At 37.0% G+C, this 26254-nt stretch overlaps 1 protein-coding gene across 4 annotated transcripts in view; it reads left to right on the top strand.

The window, feature by feature from the left end:
* The first annotated feature begins 3566 nt into the window (after positions 1-3566).
* The window catches only part of LOC5578960 (mitogen-activated protein kinase ERK-A), a 364872-nt gene continuing 342184 nt past the window's right edge, over positions 3567-26254 (top strand). For all 4 annotated transcript variants that reach the window (XM_021846321.1, XM_021846320.1, XM_021846318.1 and 1 more), the window contains exon 1: positions 3567-4046. The gene's annotated coding sequence lies outside the window, so the exon portion shown is untranslated. The remainder of the gene's footprint in view (positions 4047-26254) is intronic.

The following is a 26254-nucleotide window of genomic DNA, read 5'->3' as shown; positions in this document are numbered from 1 at the left end:
CACAAAGGGGTGGGTGGGTGTCCAAAATGGCCAATTTAAGCGTTATGAAATATATGAACAAGCCCAAATCAACTCACCTGTAAAAAATCTGAACTGCTACGACAAATGAAATGTAATATGTTATTAACAAAATGTTAATGAAATCTTAAATTAGTTTTACCAAATTAGGATGATAGTGTTGTCTAACACAGAACACCTAGAAATATAAGATATGAAAGTAATGTTTGGAATGATACTAGTAAAGAAATTAAAGAAAAATATTTTTTTTAATCGAGATTTTGTGCACCACAGGTTTATTCACATATTTCATAACGCCGAAAATTTAAATTTTTGAAACCCACATCATAAGATTGCAGCGCCCCATCTTTCAAAATGCGGCGAGTTGACAGGCGTGACGCGAGTCATGTTGAAAACTTCACCACAGTGGAAACACAAACAGCGGGACGAGAAAGGAATTTACGGACCGGAGTAAAAGCAAAACACTTGTGTACGCTTTAACGACACTCGAACGAATAATATTTATTCACAATATAAAAACAATAACAAATCGATTTGACAACACAAAATAATCATGGTGTGTCCATTAAACTTTAAAGGTAGTCTCGAGTGCGAGAGGTGTCGATTGAACACACTGAAACTAATATTCAACACCCCCTCTCAAGTCGACAACTCGAGTATCACAGCGAATCTATCACAGAACCTATCACTGATAGTCCTTCTAATAATCATTCATTTCGTCATGTACTCAAAAAATTTTCACTACGTCAGATCGCCAAATCTTGGCACATTATACACGCTCATGAGGTCAAAAAACAGTGACTTCAATACAAAAAAGTTCATTTCAAAATAACACATCAAGGTAAACATCTCTACATCGTCAACTACATTGTTTACACAAAACACTTCTTCCTACGACGATTCCTTCTTCGCCTTCGTTTCGCTCCGGTTCTCGTGTCTTCTCTACTCTGCACTATCAGTTCTACAAATTCTCCTGGATTCAGCATTTCTTCCGGCCGGCATGGCCGCTACCACTTTTCGTCGGTTGCACTCACACCAAACCTCCAACTCGTACAGTCTTCCTGTGTAGTGCCCGACAGCCATTACTGCTCCTTTCTTCACTATATCCGCTCTATCACCGGCGAAGTTCACCTCCATTCCTGATCTCGCCACACGGTTGACCGAAAACAAATTGTGGCTCAAACCGGGGAGATACAGAACATTCCTCACTTCACATTTCTTCAACTTTTCGCCGACGACAGCGTGCACCACCACATCGCCACAGAATTCCGCCAACATATTTTCTCCGTTTGCCACACTCACTTGCACCGGTTGCTCCAGTCGTCGCATTTCCCTGAAGACACTGGGATCCTTCACCATGTGGTCCGTCGCACCAGAGTCTAGGAACCACTGTACCTTCACCAGCTCTTCTTCTTCTTCCTTCGACGCAACGAAGCAAACGCCGGCACGATCCGAGGAACGATCTTCTTCAACCACTATGTCTGCTTTGTTTCTACGTTTCACAAACTCGCTCTCACTCGGATTCACTGGCAAACGCACACGGCAATCGGCTTGCTTGTGCCCAATTTTTCCACATCGAAAACACCGCAACTTTCGCCGTACATGCCAACTAGTCATGGCGACATCTTCACTTTCGGCGTAGGGGGTCAAAAAGTTCTTCTTCTTCATATCAACATCAAGCAACCGCTTCTTCACAAACGCCAGTGTCACACCACCTGGAAGCGTTTCTATGGCGGTAACAACTGAATCAAACGACGACGGCATTGTCAACAGCAAATGACAAATCGCGTCTGAATCTTCCACTGCCGCACCACTCTCCTTCAACTCGCGAATCAAACGATCAAACTTCAGCAAGTGTTCCGGCAAACCACCAGCAGCCCCCTCTTCATACTTTAACCGTAGGAGCTGCTTCCGAATAAACAATTGCCCGGCAACACCGCGACGCTCAAACACAGACTTTAGCGTGTCCCAAATCTGTTTCGGATTCGCGCAGTCTTTCACAAGCTCCAGCTGATTATCCGCGATGGCCGAAACAATAATCGCCTTGCACTTTTTATCAGCGGCACTTCGTTCCACCATTTGCCTTTTCTTCTCGGCCTTCACTTCCGCGGAATCGGTGGCCATCTCACGCAACTCGTCGATCTCGGCGATCTCCCGGCGGACACAATCGAGTAGATCGTACGTGTCGAGGACGGTCTCCATCCGGAACTTCCAGTTGTGGAAGCCGGCACCGTCGAACGCGGCAACTTTCACTTTCTCGTCCATCCCTGGGCCGATAACCTGTTGAAAACTTCACCACAGTGGAAACACAAACAGCGGGACGAGAAAGGAATTTACGGACCGGAGTAAAAGCAAAACACTTGTGTACGCTTTAACGACACTCGAACGAATAATATTTATTCACAATATAAAAACAATAACAAATCGATTTGACAACACAAAATAATCATGGTGTGTCCATTAAACTTTAAAGGTAGTCTCGAGTGCGAGAGGTGTCGATTGAACACACTGAAACTAATATTCAACAAGTCACACTGGCGCGATCCAGTGCGACCATATTGGTCTTATTGAGATGAATCAATACACACGCAGCGAACTAGACTATCGAATTTCCTACATTTTGCCTTATGAAAGGTGGAACGATTATTGCAATACGAACGCTTTAAGTATCGTTTTAGCATCACCCCACATCGAGGCGTCGATAGGCGCGTGGTGTACGCTCGGGCTTATCGATCGCAAGATTCCTGGTTCGATTCCAGGTTGCCGCGAAAATTTTTTTTTGTTTTCAAATTCTGGTTTCATAAGGCGAATTTATGAATTTCAATCCAATTTCTTGTGGCGAATTTTCATAAGGGGTTCCTATGTTTATCGATAGTCCATTAGCCTGAATGCATACAACATTTAAAAACATTTTAGGCAGCGTCCATAAATGACGTAGCATTTTTTGGCCAATTTTTGACACCCCCTCGGCTTCAAAAAAGTACCTGGAAATTGGAAAAAGGCATTGGAAATTTAGCCAAATTTGGGTTGTTGGGCTCAACTACGGTTTTGCGTTGAAACATCTCAAATTTAAGTAGATCCGCGTTGCCGTGTAGAAGATTCCATACAATCCATACATGATTACATACGTGCACCCTCGCTAATTTGAACGATTCCTCATGCAAACCATCGGGGTTCATTTTTAATATGAACATCTAGTCACCCTAGAACCGTGTTTCTGGTTACCTCTTTCACTGTTTTGTTTTGATTCTGCGTTCCGGTCCACAGCGTTCCATATCACTTTACTCCGTTCCATGAGCAAAATAACCATTTTTAATCTGAACGGTGTGCAAATTAGCGGGGTACAAATTAAAAAGTGTTCAGATTAAATGTGGTGAAACTAACGGGGGATATTATATTTTTGGAATAAATTATATTTTTGGAATTTTCAATCATATTTTTACTGTGCCCTTAAACGGCTAACATCTCTCGGGAACTGAACGCACTTTCCCGCGGTGAGTGACAGCTGTCACTGTCACTTTTTCTGTTCTTTCGTAAAACAAACACACCCACACATCGAAACACTTTTGCGCGTTCGTTCGTTTCGTTTCGTTTCGTCTCCCGGTTTGTTCGACTCGCACGGATTTCGGAATATCTTTTTCTGCTGGTGGACATTCTGCTCTGTTCTCAATCACGTTTGCGCTTGGCTTTCTGTCGGTCGTCGATCCTCTAGCCTAGTTAGGTCCTCCCAGGACACACAGGATACGCGTTTCGGTCGTCGAGAGTCTGCGAGGAAGAAGGGCATCCAGAGTCCAGATAGGAAAAGTTCTCTCGGAAGTTCGGTCAGTCGCTCATTTGCGTTCCAAAAGTGCTTCGGTGCGGTACGGATTGTCCGTTTGTGTTGGCCGGTCGTGTGACGAGTGTTTCCAAGCTTCGAAATTCCTTCCAGCAACAGGAGGAATCCATCATATCCGGCGGTCAAGTTCTAGTTTGGTGAAATCCGTCGCCGGAAGATTGTGAAGAAATCTGGAAAAGAGAGAAGCAACAAGGTGGGTTTCTGTGCCGGAATGTTTTCCGGTTTTGAGGGGGGAATTTTTTCGATGGAGGTGTGTTCTGGCTGGCTGGAAGCTGGAGATTCTCCGGACAAGGGAGGATGTGAAAAACGGAGGAAATTACGTGACAGCTGGTTATGAAGATTTTCCCGGACGAAGGAAGCAACAGGGAAATGGGAAGCGGGTTAAAGGAGGCTGAAGAATTTTTGGGGGCTCGAGTGTTGTTTGGACGGGTCCAGCCCTAAGCTACGAGACGGGACACGGTTCCGCCCATTTTCAATTCAACCGAGCGGAATTGATATCAATCAAGTTAATCAAAGTGGCTTCGAGGTTGAGGGGCAGTGGAACTGACCGTTCTCTTCCTCTGCGGCAGATGTATGAAGAATGGAGAAGTGCAAATTGGTTCCTACCAGATGCAAAACAGATTGTGCCAGTGTGTGAAGAGGCTAGAAATGAAAAAAAGCTCAAGTGGAAGTGATTTTCTGTGACTCATTCTTCTCCGGATGGCAGTCGAAGAACCTGAAAGAGGATAGATCCGTTCTCCGGTCTCCTGAAGTGGTGCCGTAATTCGATACTTTAGAAAGGTCTCATGTCGGATCTTTATGGAAAAGGACTTCAGTAGCAGCAGGGATTGCGAATGAAAAGTGAAGCAAAATCGAAGATTTTCTCTTGCCTCTGTTATACTGGAAGAAGAAGTAAGGAATCGATGAAGAATTGACAGGATCCATCCGCTGTGTGGCGAATTGTGGTGTGTGTCCTCGAGAAGAAGAAGTAAAAATCAACCTATAGAGAAAAGATACCAAACAAGTGCTCATTCACAATTGATAATGTGCTGTTTACTCGTCTTTAATATAGAGAGTGATATCTGAATGATGAGCCTGTGATAGCAAGTGATAGTGGTCAATGGGTCTGCAGAGTGCATGGAGCAGTTGCAGTAGATAGCCTCCAGAGCCGGACAATAAGCAGGACAAGCCTCTCCCGAAAATAGTCCCGCAGTTATTTTCTGTTGTTCCATCATAATTATGCATATACTTAGGGTTCAAACACATATGCATATGATATTCACAGCTTTAACTAGCGTTTCATTTGTGTTGTTTCTACCTGCACTGAAGCAAAAATGATGGGCAGTTTCATAGTTAAACCTTTGTTGAATATTACGGAGAATCCGCAAAGAATTTCCAAGGATTCCTTTGAAAATTCGACCAAAAATTTCTAAAACCACAAGCCACTTTAAAATTTGTTTCAAGAATTCATATAAAATACCTGCAGGTTCAATTCCGCAAGTTCGTCTTGTGGTTGTACCAGAAATCCCAAAAGATTGCTCTAGGAAGTGTTCCAAAGATTTCTGCAGATAATCCTAATATTTCTACAATTTTTAGGCAATAATCGTAATGAGGAAGGGCAGAGATTACAAAATTGAAAAATTTAAGTACCGGAAAAAATAGATATTGATAAGCTGTTTGATTGATGAATTTCCTCTAGTTATTCTGCTTTGAAGTTTTTCCAGGAATCCATGGATTATACTAGAGATTTTATCAGAAATTCTTCCTAGGATTCTACCAGGAATTTTATCAATAGTTCCTCTAGAAATTTATCCACAGATTCAACCAGAATTCCTCAGATCAAAATCCTTCAGACATACCTTTAGGTATCATTCTTCCAGAGATTCCTTCAGTGGTTCCTGTACTAATTATCTTGGATTTCCTTTATTGAGTTCAATCCAAAAATTCCTCATATGATTTCTTCAGTGATTTTTCATAGCTTACTCCAAGGCTGCATCCAGAGATTGCTATAACAATTTCTTCAAAGATACCTTCAGGAATTCCTCTAGAAGTTAGTTCCAGCATTATTAAGGAATTACCTGCATCACGATTTCTTTCAGATACTTCTCAAAAGATTCATCAACAGAAATTCCGCCTAGGATTTCACCAGGACTTTTTTCGGGGCTTCCTCCTCGGGCTCCCCCTTAAATTTCACCAGGAGTTACTTCAGAAATCCCAAAAGGAATTTCTTCAGCGATTCTTTTTTATAGTTTGCCTAAACTTTATTTATCCAAAAACTTCCCAAGGAATTTCTTCTATAATTCAACGAAACTTCAGGAATTTCTAAACTGATTCCATAAGAATTCTTTTCCGGCGATTCCACCAGGAATTCTTCTAGAAATTCTTAAAGAGATTGCTTAATGAATCCCTTCCAAAAAATTGATACAGGAATTCCATCAAAAATTCCACCAATAATTTCCACCAGGGATTGCTCCTATAAAAAATATTCTTCTAGTGATTTCCCTAGGAATACCTCAAAAAAATCCTTCAGCAATTAATTCAAACATTCTTCGAGGGATTGCTTCAGGGATTCCTACAGATTTTCCCTAGAAATACCTTCAAAAATTCCTGCAGAAATACATGCAGAGTTTCACTCCAGGAACTCTTGCAGAGAATCACTCAATTTCTCCAGGGATTCATCAATGAGTTGCTCCAGGGATTCCACCAGGAAGACTACAGGGATTTCACAAGAAATACTGCAAAATTATTAAAAAAAAACTTCCTACACGGGATTCAACCAGGAACTTTTTGAGAGGTTCCCCTAGGTTATTCTCCGGGGGATTCGTCTAGGGAATCTTCAATAAATTCTTTTATAAATTCTTCCAGTGTTACCTTCAAAAATTCTTCCTTATATCCCAGGCATTCGACCGGGGATTTCTGAAGGAATTACTTCAAGAATCTACGGGAAATTTCTCCGAGGATTCCTAAAGGAATTTATCCATCCATTCCTTTTAGTATTTTTTTCCAAGGAATTACCTTAGACTATCCTTTAAGATCGCTTTAAAAGTTCTTTCAGAGATATATTAAGGAATTTATCTAGTGATTTATCTAGAGAAAGGAAAAATCCTTCGCGGACATCCTGGTCGATTTTTTCGCGGAAATATCGAAGGTTTTTCAGGAAAAAAAAAGACTTGTGAACTTGTGGAATTATTTGAATAATTCTCTGTAGGAATTTCTGATAACCCTGAAAAACTCTAGGAAGGGAATTCCTAGTAAAACCATTTAAGAATTTTCTGGTAGAACTTCTGGAGAAACTCGGGAAGATTTTTCTAGTGGAAATTATTGCGAAACTCTGTTGATTTTCCCAGTGCCTACCCCATGACATTCTATGACATTCTCGAAGGTTTCCCTGATGGAAATAATGGAGAATTACCTGGGTGAATTCCAGATGCAATCCATTGAGGAACCTCTGGTGGAATCCTCAGAGGAATCCCTGGAAAATTTATTCTCTAGTTGGCATCCTAAGAGGAAATCCTAGCGGAATTGTTGAAGGAATTCCTGGTGGGATTACTGAAGGAGTTCCCAGAGGAATCCTTGAAGGAATTCCTTTTTTGAATCCCAGGAGAAGTTCCATAGAATCACTGGAGGGTATACTGTTGGATTCCTTATAAGAAATATTTGGTTAAATTGCTGAAGGAATTTTTGAAAACCCTTTAGAATCCCTGGAGATATTCCGCGAGAAAATCCTTGAGAAATTTCGGTGATGAAATCCTTATAAGCGATTTCTGGCAAAATACCAGGAGGAATTCCTGATAACCCTTGAGGATCTTTAGAGCTATTAATTCCTTGAAGAATTTCTGGAGGCATCCATTAAGCAAATCCGGGAGGAATCCCTGTTGTAGAATTCATAATAAATTTCGGGTGGAATTCTAATAAAATCCACAATAATCCTATAGGAATTCCTGAAGAAACCTTTAGAAGAATTCCTGATAGAACCCCTGAAAAAACTACTGATGGAATCCCAGAAGGTGCTCATGATGGAGTCCCAGGAGGATTTTATAATGAAATCTTAGAATTATTTCAAAAGGAATCCATGGAATCCCTGCAGAAACCTATATTGAAAGGCTCCTCATGAAATCCCTAGAGAAACTTCTGATAGAATCCTTGGAAGAACTTCTTATGTAATCTCTGGAGGAATTTCTGATGGAATCCCTAGAGAAACACTTGATAGAATTCCTGTATGAATTCCAGGTAGAATCTCTGAAGGAACTCCCAATGGAATTCCTACAGAAACGTTTGATATTCATGAAGTTGCTCCTGATGGAACCATTGAAGGAACTCTCGATAAAATCCCTAGAAGGACTTCTAAACGAATCTCAAGAGAAAATCCTGCAGTAATCCCTAGGAGAATTTCTTAAATAATCCCTAAAATTACTCGTGCTGTAATCTCTGGAGGAGTTCCAAGTGGAATCTCTGAAGAAACTTCTGATGGAATTGCAATAGGAACTTCTGATGAAATCCCTGAAGGAATTCCTGATGAATCTCTTGATGTCCCTAGAATAAATCCAGATAGAATTTCTCGAGGAACTGCTGATACAATCTCTGAAAGAATTCCAGGTGCAATATCTGAAGGAACTACTATTGGTATCCCTGGAGGAACTCCTGATGAAATCCCCAGAAGAACTCTGATAGAAGCTCTAAAGGTACTCTTGATACAATCCCTATAGGAACTCCTGATGGAATCCCTAGAGAAATACCTTTTGATATGCCCAGAAGAAATCCTGATAGAATTCCGCGATGAACTCCTGATATAATCTCTGGTGGAACCCCTGATGGAATCTTTGGAGGAAGTTCAAGCGTAATCTCAGAAGGAACTATTGATGGAATCCCTTGAGGAACTCCCGATGAAGTCCTCAGAAGAACTCTCAGAGGTATTCCTGATAGAATCCCTATAGAAACTCATGATGGAATCCTTGGAGGAAGTCGAGTCTAGTACACGACACTGAAGACGGCATTACAGTTGAGAAATACGCGTATCTGCCAAAGGATACAAACTCTAGTGGGACTAAATGTTATAATAGTACTAAATTCGGTTTTTCATTTACTTATAGGCAGGGATTGAATCCTGAGAAAATTGAGAGAATCGCTCACGTATCGCTCTCTGTAACTATCATAACATGCTGCACATTATGAGAGACTGTTTATCGTATACTGCTACAAGTTTGATCAGATTGGGGGGGTAGTGCATGATAAAACCCCTCTAAACATGCTCCAAGCCTGGGGGCACTGTTGTTATTGAAAGTTCGTGGATTGTTTATCGTGCCAGTAAAGAAAAACACCTATCCCCAACGGTAAACAAGCGAGAAAAATGGATTTTATCATCGCTCTCTCGTTGGGGCTCTCGCTCGCTGCTTCCATTTATCAGACTTGTTACACCTTGCGATACAATGACGATCGTGGACCGCAACAGATGGGATGTTTTTCTTTGCTTGCTTTGATCGTGCTTCATTCTCAAATGAGAGCGAATTCTGCAACGCCTGCTTATAGGTATTCCACTAAAAATCTTGGAGGAATTCCTAAAGATATTCTTTGAGGAACTCCTGTTGGAATCCTATAGGAACTCCTGATGAAATCCCTAGTGGAAATCTTATAAGATTCCTGATGGAACTCCTTATAGAATCCTCATGAGGAATCCTCAGAGAAACTCCTCATGATATCCCTAGAAGAAATCCTGACGAAATTCCTTGAAAAACTCCTGATATAATCTGTAGAGGTACTCCTGATAGAACATTTTGAAGAATAACAGGTGAAATTTAAGAAGGAACTCTTGATGGAATCTCTGAAGTAGCTCCTGATGAAATCTCCAGTAGGACTCTGATGGAAGCCCTAAAGATACTCCTGATAGAATTCCTGTAAGAACTTCTGATGGAATCCCTGCAGGAATTCCTAAAGAAATTCTTGTTCCTGATGGAGTCGTTGGAGGAACTCCTGGAAAAATTCCAGGTGGAATTTTTGAAAGATCTCCTGGTGGTGTCCCTGGAGGAACTTCTCATAGAATTACTAGAAAAACTCCTGATGAAATTCCTAGAGGAGTTCCAGGTGAAATCTCTAGAGGAACTCCTGATAGAATCCCTAGAGGAACCTCAGATGAAATCCCTAGACAACCCTGATTGGAAACCCTGATGGAACTCCCGATATAATCCTTCGTGGAGCTTGTGATTGTATCTACAGAAGTACTCCTGATGGAATTCCCGGAGAAAATTTTGATGGAGTTCCTGGGGAAATCTCTGGAGGAATTCCTAGTGTAATCCTTACAATAACTTCTGATGGAAACTCCCCTGATGGAATGCCTGGAAGAACTTAAAAGGGAATGCCATTACCTGGATGAGTTCCTGGTGAAATTCCTGATGCATGTCTTGCAGGAATTCCTGGAGGAATTCAGTAATGAACTTTCGATGGAATCACCGTTAGAACTGCTGGTGTATTTGCTAAAGAAATAGGTTAGAGATTGTGGAAAAACGCCATTGGAATATATAAAAACAACTCAAGAGCTAACATTTGCTAGATCACTATGTAAATAAATTCACGAATTTTGACTTTCCACCCATCAGCATCGTCAGTACATGGGACGTCGAAGCTTCAATTTGACATTCTGACGTCGATGTTCGTGCACCATGCCTACAGAGGGTACGATCAATTCGTCAAACATTTGGCTCCACCCATCTGTTCCTTAAAAATCTGATAAAAATATCTAAATTCTATAACATTTTTTTCTGAAAATTTGTCGTAAATTTAGTCTAGGAATGTCCTTCATAACTTATACCAAACATTTGCTCACAGTTTTCTTTTCGTATTACTTTTTTGGTTTCTTCAGCATTTTTACGATTCTACGATAATCTACATATTTCATTAGGAATGTCCCAAAATTTCTGTTCAGGATATTTATCCAGAAATACCTTTGGGAGTACCTTGCAGGAATAATTGTGAACGTTACATTAGAGATGTTCCCAGAAATCATTGATTTCTGACATTGACAAGTCTCATTTTAATGGGATGTCTTTAAGAATTCATTTAGAATATCTCTCAGGATTTTTTGCGAGGGGGATGATTGTTTAGTACTGAAAAACCTCCTAAAAAATATCCATCGAACTTTTTTTTTCCTCTTCCAGAAGTTGGAATGTTTCTCTTCAAAAACTGAAATGCGTCAGTTTTAAATGTTGAACAACATCTTTCTCGGAAGATAGCAAGCTTCTCTTCCAGAAGCTAGAGGGTTTCTTTTTCAGAAGCTGAAACGCTTCTCTTACAGAATCTAAAATGTTCTTCAGGAGCTGGAAGATCCAGAAACTGAAACGCTATTCATCTAGAATATGCAAAGCTTGTATTCCAGAAACCAGCATGCTTCTATTTCTAAATATGAGAAGTTGCTGTTCCAGAAGCTTGAAAGCGTTTCTTTTGCAGGAGCTGGAAAGCCTTCTCTTCTGAAAGCTAAAAAACTTCTTTTCCAAAAACTGGAAGGCTTCTCCTCCAGAAGCTGAAGTTCTTCGTTCTTGAACTTGGAAAGTTCTTCTTCCAGAATCTGGAAAGCTTTCTTTTTATATGCTTAAAAGTGTTGGTTCTGAATGTTGAGAAGCATCTCTTCGAGAAGCTTGAACTTCTAAGCTTAATTTATTTCAAAGCATGGAAAACAAGGCTTATTTTATGAATCGGCTAGTAACCATGCCGGAAATTATTTGGAAACACCGTTGGAAACTTGACAAGATTTTCTCCATTTATTCATCTAGAAATTGCGTGAAAACTATCTATTTTTTTTTTGTAATAATATTAAAAAGGTGCACGAATGTTAATCAGTGCTAGGGTGAGAAACTGGAGAGAACATATAGAAATTATCACTTTCGAATAATAATGTCGAAGACACATGCTTAATACGAAATACAACGCGAGTTTGGTAGTTTCACTCAAGAAGAAACGTGTTGGCGCAATCCCGTAGTAATTACTGAAGAAAACAATAAAAAAATCCTCGGATATTACTAAGTTGAATTCGTGATTAGCTTTTGATCTTAATCTTTGGATTATTTCTTGGAAAAATCTATGAATAATTTTCTGGTACAATTCCTGAGGCAATGGAATTGTAGTGCATTCAAGGATCGATAAACATTGGAAATTCTGAGAGAATTATTGTAAATTTTCAGAAGGTGTCTGGGTTTTATTCCCGGTTTCCTTGACTTCCCTGGGCATAGAGTATAATCGTACCTGCCACGCGATATACGATTGCGAGAATGACAACTTTAACAAAAACTCTCAGGTAATATCTGTGAAAGTGCTCATAAGAACACTAATTTGAGAAGCAGGCTCTGTCCCAAGGATGACGTTAATATCAAGAAGAAGAAGAAGAAGAAGTAATTACTAGCTACAGAAAGCTAATATTTTGATGGTACATAGCTATAGTTCATAATTTTATAGTCCATAGTAAATTTGTATTACAGTTTCAAACACTTGTATATAGTTGAAGGATTTAAGGTAGTTGATTGAAAAATATAGGAACTTACTTCAATTTTATATGGGTTGCAACAGCCAAATCACATTATGATATTTTGCAAGGGTTCCTCCAAGAATTCTTGTCGAGAATCACTCCAAGAATCCCGAAAAATTCAGATTTCTGTTGTTTCTAGCTGCACTAGAACAAAAATATTAGGCTGTTCCATATGAAAAACTTTGTTGAGTATTGCAGGAAAGATTTATCAAGGATCCCTTAAAGCATTCGACAACTAACTTCTCAAACCTCAAACTTTTTAGTCTATGATTTTTGTTCGAGATCTATCTAGGAATGAATTCATCTAAAGACACCCGTAGGAATTACTTTAGGATTATTTCAGGAATTCGTTCTAAGATTTTACCAGAAATGTCAAGAGATTACTCTAGGAAGTCTTCTGAATATCCTTGAAGAATTTCGAGGAAATTTCAAAAGTTATATCTTCAGAAACTTATAAGGCTACCCTTGTGAAAGTCTGATAACCCTTCTTCAGGATTATCCGGATAATTTCTTCGAAGTATAAAAAAAATAATAAAATAAACATGATCCTTGGAGCCATTTATGTAGGGATAATTGGCAGAATACTGAATAAATTACTGAATGAATTGATTTTTACCATTTTCTAGTCGAAAATCGAAATGAACTCTTGGAAGATTCTCTGGATGATTTCTTGCACGACCGTAAATCCCTGGAAGGTTATACTAGAACAATTCCTAAATGAATAGTTGATGGAATCTCAGTTAGTAGAATACCAACAACGGAGGGACGAATGATTTTCGGGTTAAGGTCCCTCTCAAACAATAACAACAACCAACAACGGATTCCTTGTGAATAATCAAAACTTATAAAAAGAAGAGTTTATCGAGAAATAATGTAATAATTCTTGAGGTGTTTTGGAGGTTTTTTTTGAGCAATAATTAAAATAGAGTATTATTCGTTAGAATCGTCGAATAAAAATCATATATCTATTTCTGAAAAAACCTTTGGGGAATACCTCTAGAAATTACTGGAATTACTGTGCTGCATCGAACAAAGTACGAACTGGAAGTTTTTTTATACTAACTAGTCAACTTTGGGAGTTTGCATTTCTTGTGCTCAGATTGACCTAAATTTTTCACCACAGCTCAGAAATAACTTAAATTTTACTCGAGTAAGGCTGATAGCAGGTCTCTTTTTGGAGATTTGGTATTGTCTCTATTTTTCATTAAAGTTTCTTTTTTAACGAAAACCGTATCTAAAGTGGCTTTTTCCTCTTTTCTTCTTACAGTAAATCACGGTGCAGAAAAAAAGCTAAAAGCTCAATTCATTTAATGAACACCAAGTGCAATCAAGCTGAAAAAATAATGCAGTTTTCTAAAAAAAGAAATCTGGATGAATAACTGAGTGAATCTTTAGGGAGCTGTTTCAAGGAATATCTGAAGCAATGGGCGCCAAGTTTGAGAAGGTGTAATCCTTTTTCCGCTCCTTAATAATTTTCCAGAGGGGCGAATATTCTCTACCAAAATCTGGAAAGCTTCTCTCCCAAAATCCTGAAAAAAAAAAATCTCCACTTAAAGGCTCTAAAGCCTAACCTTTTTGGTTCTTTTTCGACATAAATGGTTGGTGCGTTCGCAAGATTAGACCAATTTGAACAAAATTAGCCTCAAATGAAAGCTTTTTAGTATATCTGTCTAATCCATGCTGGAAATTTAAAATTTATATCAACCTCTTTGCTACCGATGCAATGAAGTCCAAAAAATGATCCGGCTCGCGGGCCGGATTGATTTTTGCCTTTGCTTGCATCGCTAGCGAAGATATGCTACAAAGCTTTCATTTGAGGCTAATTTTGTTCATATTGGGCTAATCTTGCGAACGCACCAACCATTTATGTCGAAAAAGAGCCAAAAAGGTTGGGTAGGCCTGCTCTAAAGTATCTTCCAGAAGCTGAAACGTTGCTTTTTCAGATGCTACATCGAAAACTGTTGGAATACTGCAGAATACGACGGAAATGCCTGAAAATTGCTGTGTGGAATTTATGTTTTTTTTTCTGGTAAAATCCCAGGAGTATTTCCCGAAAGCAATTGATGAGAGGATAAGCGTTGGAAATCCCGAAAGAATTATTGTAGATTTTCAGGAATAATGTCTAGAAGAATCTCTGCATAAAAATCTAGAGGAACTCTGGGAAAATGTCCAAAAGAATGCATAGTATTCATGCAAAAACTTTTGATGAAACTTCGGAAGCTTTCTATTACCAATATTTTGGAATATTTCTCGAAATGATTGCTGGAAAGGTAAAACACCCCAAATGAAGTTTTGGCTAGGCGAAGAAAGATCTTTTCGCTGGTCCCCTGAAGTGTGCCGTAATTTGATACTTTTAAGAATGGTCGTCTGTCGGATATTTATGAGAGAGGACTTCAGTAGTAGCAAGTATTGCATATGAAATGTGTAGCTGTAGCAGAATCGAAGACTTTCTCTGGTGGTGGTGGTGTATGTCCTCGAGAAGAAGTGAAGAAAATACCAAACATGTGCTCATTAATAATTGATAATGTGCCTTTTGCTCGTCTATAATATTGAGAGTGAGATCGGAATGATGAGCTAATATAAATAAGTGATAGAGGAATGGTTCCAGTGGTCAATGGGTCTGCATTAGTGGACGGAACAGTAGCAGAAGATAGCCTCCAGAGCAGGACAAGCCTCTCTCGAAAATAGTTTCGCTGTTGTTGTTGTTGTGTTTGAGAGGGACTTTAACCTGAAGGTCATTAGTCCCATAAATAGTTTCGCAGTTTCTTGTGCTGTTGTTTCTAGCTACACTGAGACAAGAATGTGGAGCTGTTTCATATAGGGTGTCCCAGAAAGTATGGGCACGACTTTACCATACTGCCATTCGGAGACTAGTGCAGATAAAAATCTGATTTACACACATTTTAGAGCAGATTGTGAATTTTGGGTGATTTTTTTCGCCTCCTGTTCGTTGATGGTGTCACATTTCTGGAAGCTCCTCTTATCTGTTTTGCACAAATCGCGTTATATTTGAGCGACTTTGTTGTACGAAAATTATTCTAGGTCATGAAGTACGTACAATGAAAATCTGAAAAAATATATTCATCATTGCCGACATGACAGACTATCACTTATTTTATTGGAAATTATAAAGTTTAGTATATGAAATTTGAAGAGAAACTAAAAATCTGGTTCCAGCTGTGGTCGATTTTTAAAAGGGTCGAAACCAAGTCCTTGTATATCCGTTAAAACATGTAAATTGTTGTTGCCTATCCAAAAGTAGGGGGAGATCCCCCAGTGCCGGACAGCACCCAATACCGGACAAAGTCGAAACATTGAGAAATCATGGTCCAATCAAGATGGTGTATTTGTAGAAAAGAAAGCTATTATGTAGACTAATGTTTGCGTAGAATAACACATCCTTGAAATATGCATGCCTTTTTAAAAAAGTAGAAAAGTTTGAAAATCTTTAAAAAATTGACGTATTCTCTTAATTTTGAGCCTATTTAGTAATTATTTTGAATATGAAAAAATACTTTGGATCACGCAAGCATGATCGAACATAATCCTTATTTGATAGTATGAATGTATTTTATACCATAATTGAACTAATATGGACAAATTACAATTTTCGTTAAGCACCTCCTGTCCCTCAGTTTCGGACAGTTTGATTTGTTATATGATATCTTTGTAATTATTGCGTCAGTGTCTCAAAATACTTTCATTTTTCATGGGTTCCATCGATCATGGTATCAAACATGCAATAAAATTAAGAAGAATGAACATTCAGAACAACATCGTAAAATGTGCTATTTTTCATCATATATGGAAGAGGTTTTTGATAAGCATCTTGCAAACTAAGAAAAACTCAAATTATTCTTTTAAATGTTGCAAATCCATTGAATTGGCAAATATATACTATTCCTATAATAAAAACATTCAATGATGTTCAAATTTACAGATTTTGAGGCATTTTCAGATTGTGTCCGATATTGGGTGCCACCTTTCGAGAAGGATCAATTTGGTACTAAAATACATCATCAAAATGCGATGTCGAAATTCATATTTATATTTTCAAATTTATTTTTGTAAACTATAAAAATGATAATATTTATCATAAATGGGTAACACGAGCCCATAAAATCAATAGTTTTCGAATTATGAACTTAGTGGCTTAAGTGTCCGGTACTGGGGGATCTCCCCCTATAGATATTTGTCATAAGTAAATATGAAATGAATTATTTTTATTTATATAGAAAATACCTGAAAACCTATGATTTCGTAAAGTTGAGTAGTTGTAGAGAAAAAAACTAGCCATTTTGTCAAATATGTCTTAGCAAAGTCAACTAAAATTTTAAACAAAAATTGTTGTGTAACATCTTAGATACAATGTACTTGAATTTATAGCATCGAAAGATATTGGAGCAATTCTCGCTGAAACCAGGCCGCCATCGGCACCCATCGTTAGAATTTCAATTTTATGTCACTGATCACTAGTTTTCGATAAATTGGTGGACCCCTCGTACGCCAGCTAGCTAAACAGTTTGCGAAAAAGCCCATTTTTTGATTAATCTTGGATATTTCTTCACGGGATATGTCTCATATTTCGCTTGGAACACATAGCAAACTTAGTGGCATCGTATAGAGAAAGGATATAGCTTTCATTTAAACTTGAAAAAAATTTGGCGGCCATTTTGAATTTGGCCGCCATTTTGAATTTTGTTAGAAAAATCGATTTTTCACCATTAGCGCACCGCTAGTTTTCAATTCTGAGATCACCATCAGAAAGCTGAGGAAAAATTGCGTAAGATAGGCTACAGGAACTAGGTGAGCAATGGTATTTACCCTATCAAATGAACGATTTTCTAAATCATGTTATATGATTTTGATGTATATGGCGAGTGCAATCAATACAAACATCATTTTTTGTACAACAAAGAAACAAATTTTCAACCTTTGGTGTTTTATTCGAGTCGAGTAAAGAATAAGATTATTATCTTGGCTACCAATAAAAAAGGTTACGTATACTCTTCTTCTTATTATTCTTCATTTTACTGAAGTTACGTCCCTACTGGAACCGAGCCTGATACTCAGCTTTATTAGTTATAAATCCAGGTCATTAAACAGGAATTTTCTTTTTAATGCGATTTTTGACAACAGAATAATTCTTCAACATATCTTTGAATTCAGTAATAGTGAATAAATAAATTCAATAAATGAAAACCGTCAAAAAACATTGATTGTATTGAACAAACTTTTTTTACCCTATGCATTGTTGTTCATTGTATGATGTTTATAGATTGTGTGTCGGAACATTAGTAAGCCTTGTGCATTAATTTATAATGAAAGTCTTGAATTTTTAAGCAAAAAACATCCTTGATTTTCTAAGCCATAAAGTATCGCTTTTAGTACCGCCTAACATGCATGCGAAAAATAGCGAAATTGAATTATGAGAAGCAGGTTTTGTTCTAATGTGTACGTAATGCCGAAACGCAGGTGTATAATTTCGAGGTTAGAAAAACTGGCGGCCATCTTGGCTTTCGACGCCATCTTGGTTTTTAGCAGTTGCATGATTTTTTACTATCTCAGTGCTCATCATGTTGAATTATAAGGCCTCCGTTAAAAAAAACAATCAGATTCTATCTTTCTTATCTTATCTCAGCTGTTCAACTGATTGTTCATTTGTATCAATGGTTTTAGATCAAATAAATGAAAGAAATAATGCTATTTTACAACTCGAAGATATGCAGAAGAATCATTCAGGTACCAAATAAGCGTTTAAAAAAATCCTATTTGATAATTTGTTTTCAAAACTAGTTAAGCTGAAGGGCTGGCTCTGTTCCAGTAGGGACATAACGTGAGGAAAAAGAAGAATAAGTGTAACGGTAGCATTGAAATTCAATATGTTGAGTGCTAACAAGGTGAAAACTCATTCTACTACTTAAAACCAAGATGGCGTCAAAATCCAAGATGGCCGCCAGATTTTTTCACTCATATTAATACTCCTATTCTTCATCTGTCTCAAATAATACACCAACGATTGAAAACTTGTTTCTTTGTTGTACAAAAAATTATGTTTGCATTGATTGCACTCGCCATATACGTCAAAATAGTAGAACATGATTTAGAAAATCGTTCATATCATAGGGTAAATACCTTTGCTCACCTAGTTTTTGTAGCCTATCTTACGCAATTTTTCCTCAGCTTTCTGATGGTGATCTCAGAATTGAAAACTCGATTGTGAAAGTTTAGAAACATCCTGCTAAATTTAAATAAAGATCAATAAAACTTCTCCTGGATTTCATCCAGCGATAATCTATAGATTTCATTAGGAGCTCTTCCAAGTTTTCCGTTCAGGATTTCTCCAAGGATTCATAGGTGACTTCAACTGTTCTATAGAAATTTCTCTTTTATTTTTTTAGGGATTCCTTCAGAGATTCTTCAAAAGTTTTAAAAGATTTTTATAGAAAGTCGCTCAGAGATACCTCCATAAATTTCTTTGGAATATATTTCGACAACTGTTGAGTGTATTCTCATGAAACTCTTTTACAAATATTTAGGAAACATTTTAGAATTCTTTAACAAGTTCCTGCAAAAATCTTCAGAAATCCCACACTTTTGATGAAGTCTGAGAGCATTCCGTGGAAAAATCGCTAGAAGTACTAGCATAATTCCTTGGAAACGTTCTGTAAAGATAACAAACAAAATAAAAACTGTCGATAAAACCACCAGAAGAACTATTGAAGCATTTCCTATTTGAAAGCTCAACTGAAATCCTTGAATAATCTCTAGAGCAGAGCTGTCCAATGTAGGGCTCGTGACTTCATTTTGTGCAACCCGCGATGAGTTTGAAGAACTATATTAATACAATAGGTATATTTCCAAAATTCCGTGTTGCGTTACGCCCCATACGATAGGCTCTCTTCTCAGCTTAGTGTTCTTGTGAGCAATTATACAGTTATTTACTGAGAAGTTTCTTTCCCAATTGACTGTTTTGCATGTGTTTATCGTATAGGGTGCAGAACCGCTTTGGCATGGGGGGGTTTTTCTCGGCTGAATTGTTTAAAATTTTGCAATAAGAAGCGCATCAGTAAAACGCATATTGTGGCCAACTATCAGCTCTGTAGCTTTCAAAAAACCCCACTGCCGAAGTGAATCAAAAGTGTAAAGAATAGGATCCGGCTACCTAGCAGTCTGTCTAAGATTTTATAAGAACCCTCCTGAGAATTATATTTGGAATGTATCAAGGATTATTCAAACATCTTGTCCAGGAGTTTGTGAGAATTATTTCCCAGATTAGGTAATAATCTTGTGAGTCCTACCCAAAATTTTATCTGATCAATAGTGCAGTAAAACAGAAGAGAAATCATTCTTGTAATTGTTACAAATTAAGTTAAGCATTAGAATAAGTTAGTATGTTCTTTAAAGCTAGATCTACGTTTATGTAGTACAGTCATACTAACACATATTCAAGCTCCAAGTAAAGATAATGAAAAATCAAACTGAGTGATTAGCATGAAATTGAATCAGAATTCGAATTCATTAGCCATGGTTTATTCTTATATCTTGTTAATATAACATATTGAAGAATTCATTAGCTTCGATAAGGCAGCACGTCCTATGAAGAGTCATCACATATTGTAGAAGTTCCTAAACGATTTCTGTCTTAGGCTAAGCTCTAAGAAGTCTGAAAAGAATTATAACATTACAATTTGAACATAGTGACATATGTAGAATCCCCACAAGATGCAGTGCATAATCCAGGTAATCACCCAGAAGCTGAAAAATTCCCTTACGAAAGCTGAAAACCTCTGTTCAGAGTCAAGAAAATGCATAGATAGATGAATATCTTTATTTAAGAAATTTACAGCCTGAGAACAGGAAATTTCATCTTAAAGTAGCCAGAAAACATCTTGTTCAGAAGCTGAAAAGCTCCTTCCAAAATCTGGAAATATAACACACCTCCGGAAATTGGAAAGTTTCTCCTTCAGAAGCTGAAAACTCCTACGTCACTTTTATAAGTTTCTCTTCCATAAGCTAAAATGTTTCTCTTCCAAAAATATCTGCAAGCATACTTCTGCAAGAATACTAATGATCTGTTAAATTACTGGAAGATTTGTTAAGGTACTTCTAAGTGGAAACTTTTAATAGTCTTTTGGATAACCTCTGGATGAACTCGAGAAATTCTTATATAAATTGTTGAAGGAACGTGTGGATTCCAATGGGAAAACCTAAAGGAACTTCGAAAGAAATCCTTGAAACAAGTCATCGAAAAAAATTATAAGTATTTCTGAAGTAATTATTGGAGAAAACGACGAGAAAAGTTCTGAGAGCATGCTTAGAGTATTTCCGGTAAGCATCGTTGGAAGAATTACTAGAGCAATTTCTAAGATTATTTGCTGTATTGTAAAATTAGTGGAAAAATTCCTAGCAAATCCTTAGGAATTTATATTCTTTCAAGGTTTTTTTTTTTAATTTTTGCAATAGTTCCCCAATAATTCTTGAGATTAATCCAGGAATTTTCCATATTTTTCTTCTGCGATTCCTCCGAAGTAACACAAAATGATTTATCGGAAAATATGTTGAAAAATTTCTAAAACGGTGCTTACTCCTTAAACCTTTTGTTTTATTGGATAAAAGGTGCTATGCTTCTGTGCCGCAAGCTAAAACTTATCTTCCAGAAACCAGAGAGATTCTCTCCAAAGGCTGAAATGCTTCTCTTCCAAAGATTGTACCCCGTTTGGCATAAATTCGTTTGGCATAAGGTCGTTTGGCATAAAGTCGTTTGGCATAATGGTCGTTTGGCATAATGGCCGTTTGGCATAATGATTTACTTGAAATAAATATCGGCATTTTTTAAGCTTCTACCGAGATCAACACCACCGAGCCCACAGCAAAAAATTTTGGTAGGTTCTGAACAAGCGTGGTGTTCGTTCAGAGATTATCTGAACTAAGAATTTCAAAAATTGTTGTGACATTATAGAGCATTACTAAATAAAACTCGTGACGGGTCTCTACATCTCAGAACATAGAGTACCCTTGAGCTTGTTACAGTTGTGTTCAGAATAATAGTATTGTAAGCCGATTTTCATACAAAATGCTCAACTTTGGCATGCTGTAACTTTGTTTCCATATGAGAAATCGGCATGAAATTTTGGCAGTGAACTACAAATATACTCAATTTTATTATGACAAAATTTGAAAATTTTCACACTACCAGCTAAAACGTTAAGCACCATGTGAAATCGCTCAAAATAATAGTAGTTTTTCTTTTGTAAATTTTTGTTCAGCAACAATTTTGTAAAAATTTGGCTTGTTTATACATTTATAGCTTGGGTGGAAATGATTGTAACAATGAATAAAGAAAAATTCAAAAATTCAAAATACAGCGGATATTTGAATTAATAAAACTACTATTATTTTGAGCGATTTCACCTGGTGCTTAACTTTTTAGCCGGTAGTGTGAAATTTTTCAAATCTTGTGATAATAAAATTGACTATATTTGTAGTTCACTGCCAAAATTTCATGCCGATTGCTCATATGGAAACAAAGTTAGAGCATGCCAAAGTTGAGCATTTTGTATGAAAATCAGCTTTCACTACTATTATTCTAAGGAAAGTTCGCAGTTATTCATCAAGGGAACGCTCATAGAATATTTTGCTGCATATCAAGCTCTGTTCCAGTTTGGACGTAACACTCGCTGAAAATTACTTGATAAAAGATTGATTTTTTTTGCAAAATATCAAAAGCTCTAATCAAAAGATCTATTAATGTGACTTAATGAAAAAATAGCCTATATACGAGAGCAGATTATTTTTCGTTTAAAATGATTCAGACTCTAACGCAAAAAAAATCTTTTCACAGCACAGCTCAAATGAACAACACATCTTTAAAAGAAAATATTTGTGGCAAAACTTTTCAACGGTTCAATATAAATTCTAATTTTGGAAGTGTACATCAAAAACACCGTCTATTATCGAGAGAAGGGAAAATTTGTGATTGAAATAATATATTTTCCAGCATATCTCGTAAGGTGATCACGCGTTTGCCCAAAAAAAAAAGAATATATTTTATATTGGCAGGTTCTGAAATAATTATAATTCTAACAACACATTTGGCAAGAATTTATTATCAAATGGTTCACAATAAGCTTTACTAAATAATAAAATTTATAACAGTATAAACATAAAGAACAGCCTATTTTTAAAAGAAGGCAATTTACAATTAAACCAATACAAGAATTGACGCCAAAAATTATTACGGCAATGATTGGTTCCCCCGAAAAGTGGTGACGAGAAAGAACGATAAACAGTCAAAAGAAGGAAATATTCTGTCATTCTCGGCTATACACATGTTGGTAAAAATGCTGAAGACGGTAAAACTCAAAAGAACCGCCAATTAAATAAATAAGGGTGCATATTAGATGGTCAGTTCACCCCCCTGAAATGTATATAGTTACGACAATTATTTGCGACATTTTTGCGTGTCTCAAGAATCAAATTATGTGTCTCTAGTAGATTTGAGGTTGTTGAATCTGATGCCGTTCACAGAAATGTTCCAGCACGTCACAATTTTTAGCTACAGGTCGCTAAAGTTGTATAAAACACAGGTTTCATCGATGTTCACATGAAATTTAAAGAATGATTTATCGAAAAATATTATGATCTTATCTATCAAGCATGCATAATAGGACTTTAGCTATACTTTCAGGTATAATTTGATTGAAATTGCATGATCAAATTGAGGTTAAATCGATTTTTTCAACATGCTTGCATTCTCCCATACGAAATTTTTCCTTTATCTTATATGGCAATACTTTTCTAAACCAACAAAAAATAACTTTTGAACATCGGAAGTATTATAAACTTTGTTGATAAGTATTGTTACACATATGAAGTTTGAGTTCTGAGGCAAATGAAGCAAATAAATTGCCATACAAGCTGGGAAACTTGCATGCAAGTTGGCTGAAATAGTCAAATTTAGCATTTTCAACAGACAATATCTCAAAAACTAGACGTGCTACGATATTTCTGTAAATGACAATGGATTCAGCAACCCTTAATTAAGTAAATAGTGGTATTTTGGTGTTTGAGACAAAATCGTGTTCCGCAGTGTTATGGGTGCTAAAAATTTTTCGGGGGAGTGGGCTAATCGAGGAAACGGGATATTCGGGAAATGGCATTCGGGGAAACGACATTCGGGAAAAAGTAGCACAACCCATCAAAGTACCTGCAGTAATCGATTTCTCTTTTCGCTGATAATTTTAGCAGATCAATGTTATCGATTGCCGCCATTTTGTTAGTTGTATACAAAAATACTTAAAAATATAGCTCCAAAGAACAGCCTATGCATAAAAGAAGGAGAAATTTATTGAAATTTAAAATCAACAGTTTTCATACCTATAATAATGGTTACATCATATTTAGCAAAAAAAAATAGAACAATTAATAGAAGGGTAAATTTGTGCTAAATATATAAAAATCTTCAGTGCAAAAATTTGTTCCAATAGCGAAACTCAAAAGAAGAATTAATATATGAAAGAAGGGTAATTTCTGGATAAATAATTAAATACTATTGGCAATAACTTTCCTTATATGCTTAAATTTATTCAAGAGCGAATGATTGTAGAATAAAGTGCCATTTTGTATCAATTGACTCCAAAACAAGCCTTGTGTCATCAGAAAGATTCAATAGAAACGTAAAAACGAAAATTGAGAAATTCTTGGTTTCAGACTCATTATGCCAAACGACTATTATGCCAAACGACCATTATGCCAAACAACCATTATGCCAAACGACTTTATGCCAAATGACCATTATGCTAAACGACTTTATGTCAAACGGCTTTATGCCAACGACTTTATGCCAAATGACCTACCACCCTTCCAAAAGCTTAATAGTATGATACAACCATTCCATGAAAAACCGATCTAGTGGGTCACCGAATTCCGTGAAAAATTGCTATTTTGTTCCTTATCCGAAATAAGGATACACGTATTTTTAAAAAAATTATTACTTTTGAACCGTTTGACCAATTTTCAATCTTTTTGGACGAAATGAAGGCGCAATTTAGCAAAAAAATATTTTTAAAAAAATTATAACTTTTGAACCGTTTGACCGATTTTCAATCTTTTTGGACGAAATGAAGGCTAGAGATTTTGACTTTTCAGGAAAAATATAATATTTCACAAAAAGTTTTTTTTACAGAAAAAAACTCAATAGTTTCCGTTTTTTTTTGTGTTTTGAAGGCCTCGAGACCAGAGGCGTCTCGTCAGCCTGTTCAACCTGTTCATAGAACAGGTAGACCAGTTGAATATAAAAATAGAAAAACAATGCAAGTTCAACACAAAATTTTAAAATAGCATGAGGATTTTCAATAGAGTGCGGGTTCTTATTAACTAGATGGAAAACAGCATGGCAATTTTCTCAACACGCCAAGATCGTTCCCGTCGTATACATCCATCATGAAAATAGCGCGCTTTATATCCACAGCACGAGCGTAGTGCAGCGCAAAAGCTGAAGAGCCATACCGTTCTTCTGTACGACCAACCTGTTCTACTGCCCCTGTTGAACCAAATCCCATATATCGAAGCTCCCACATACATTCACAGCTTGGTAATACGTATACGCTCTGAAGCATACATGTGTGGAACCAACCTGTTCTACAAATAAATTGAACAGGTTTCACTTGTTCGTCAGATTCGTGCACGCTAAAAAGATTCCTAATAAAATATATTTTGTACGAAAAATATAAAGTTTTCGTTCACCAACTTAGAAGGATATTAGGGTGCAGAGCAATTTGGGCACTTCCATGATTCACTTTGGCATGTTTTTTTGCCGAATTGCCTGAAACTTTGCAATAAGAAGTACGACGCATATTGTGGCCAAATATCAACTCTGTAGCTTTTAAAAAACCCCACTGCCAACGTGATTCAAACATGCCAAGAATAGTATCCGGCCCCCTATAACTGAAGAGGTATTAATATCAAAATGATAAAAATTAAAGGCATACCATATACATGTAAATTTTAATCATCCATTGTTAGATATTGTTTGTACATTTTGGGCTTAAACGAAGCTAGCGCAGTCAAAATGAAAAAATGTTAGAGTGCAAGGATGATTCAAACTTTCATGCAATACGATGTCGGCTTCTCTCAACATGTTCAACCAGCCGCTTGAACAGGCTGAGGAAGAATATAATTGAATAGGGTAGGGCATTTTTTTTTTCTTCGTGCCTATAGATTATTGAGAGATCTATTTTGTTGATTGAAGAAGGATTGACAGAAAAAAAAGGGCGCTCGAACTTGCCTTGATTTGTAATCATGTTTGAAATATGACATCGAATTCTTAAATTTTCCACGTATACAGACACTGCATATTCGCATATTAGTTGCAATGCTAGAATGAGAAAAATATATTTGAAAATAGGAAAAAAATAATAAGTCGAGTCTAGTACGACATTGGAAACGGCCTTAAGGCCCAAACGCAATGATAGCGGAACGGCAACGGAATGCGGAACCGGTTCGCCAGCATGAACTATGATCAGCTTGTCGACTCAGTGTTGATCCAATTTCATTCGTTGTCAGCTCAGTCGAGATGTTGTGATTCATGCTGGCGAACCGGTTCCGCATTCCGTTGCCGTTCCTCTATCATTGCGTTTGGGCCTTTACAGTTGAAGTCAAAATACGCGTATCTGTCAAAGTATTCACACTCTTAGAGACTAGACTAGTGGAATTGAATAGTGTATTACTTCATTCGGTTTTATTTTATTTATAGGTATCTATTCCAGTAAAAAGCTCGAAGATTTATTATACATAATTTCTGCCGACTACACAAAAATTAATGTTTAGCTGAAAATATGTCCAAGTCAAGTAAAACATCACAGGAAATTCTAAAACAAACGATCGCTGCAGCCCTCACTTATCATACTAAA

The sequence above is a fragment of the Aedes aegypti genome, chromosome 2, assembly GCF_002204515.2.
Source record: "Aedes aegypti strain LVP_AGWG chromosome 2, AaegL5.0 Primary Assembly, whole genome shotgun sequence".
NCBI lineage: Eukaryota > Metazoa > Arthropoda > Insecta > Diptera > Culicidae > Aedes > Aedes aegypti.
Note: the sequence above shows the minus strand (reverse complement) of the source record. Positions and strands in the feature narration are given on the sequence as shown.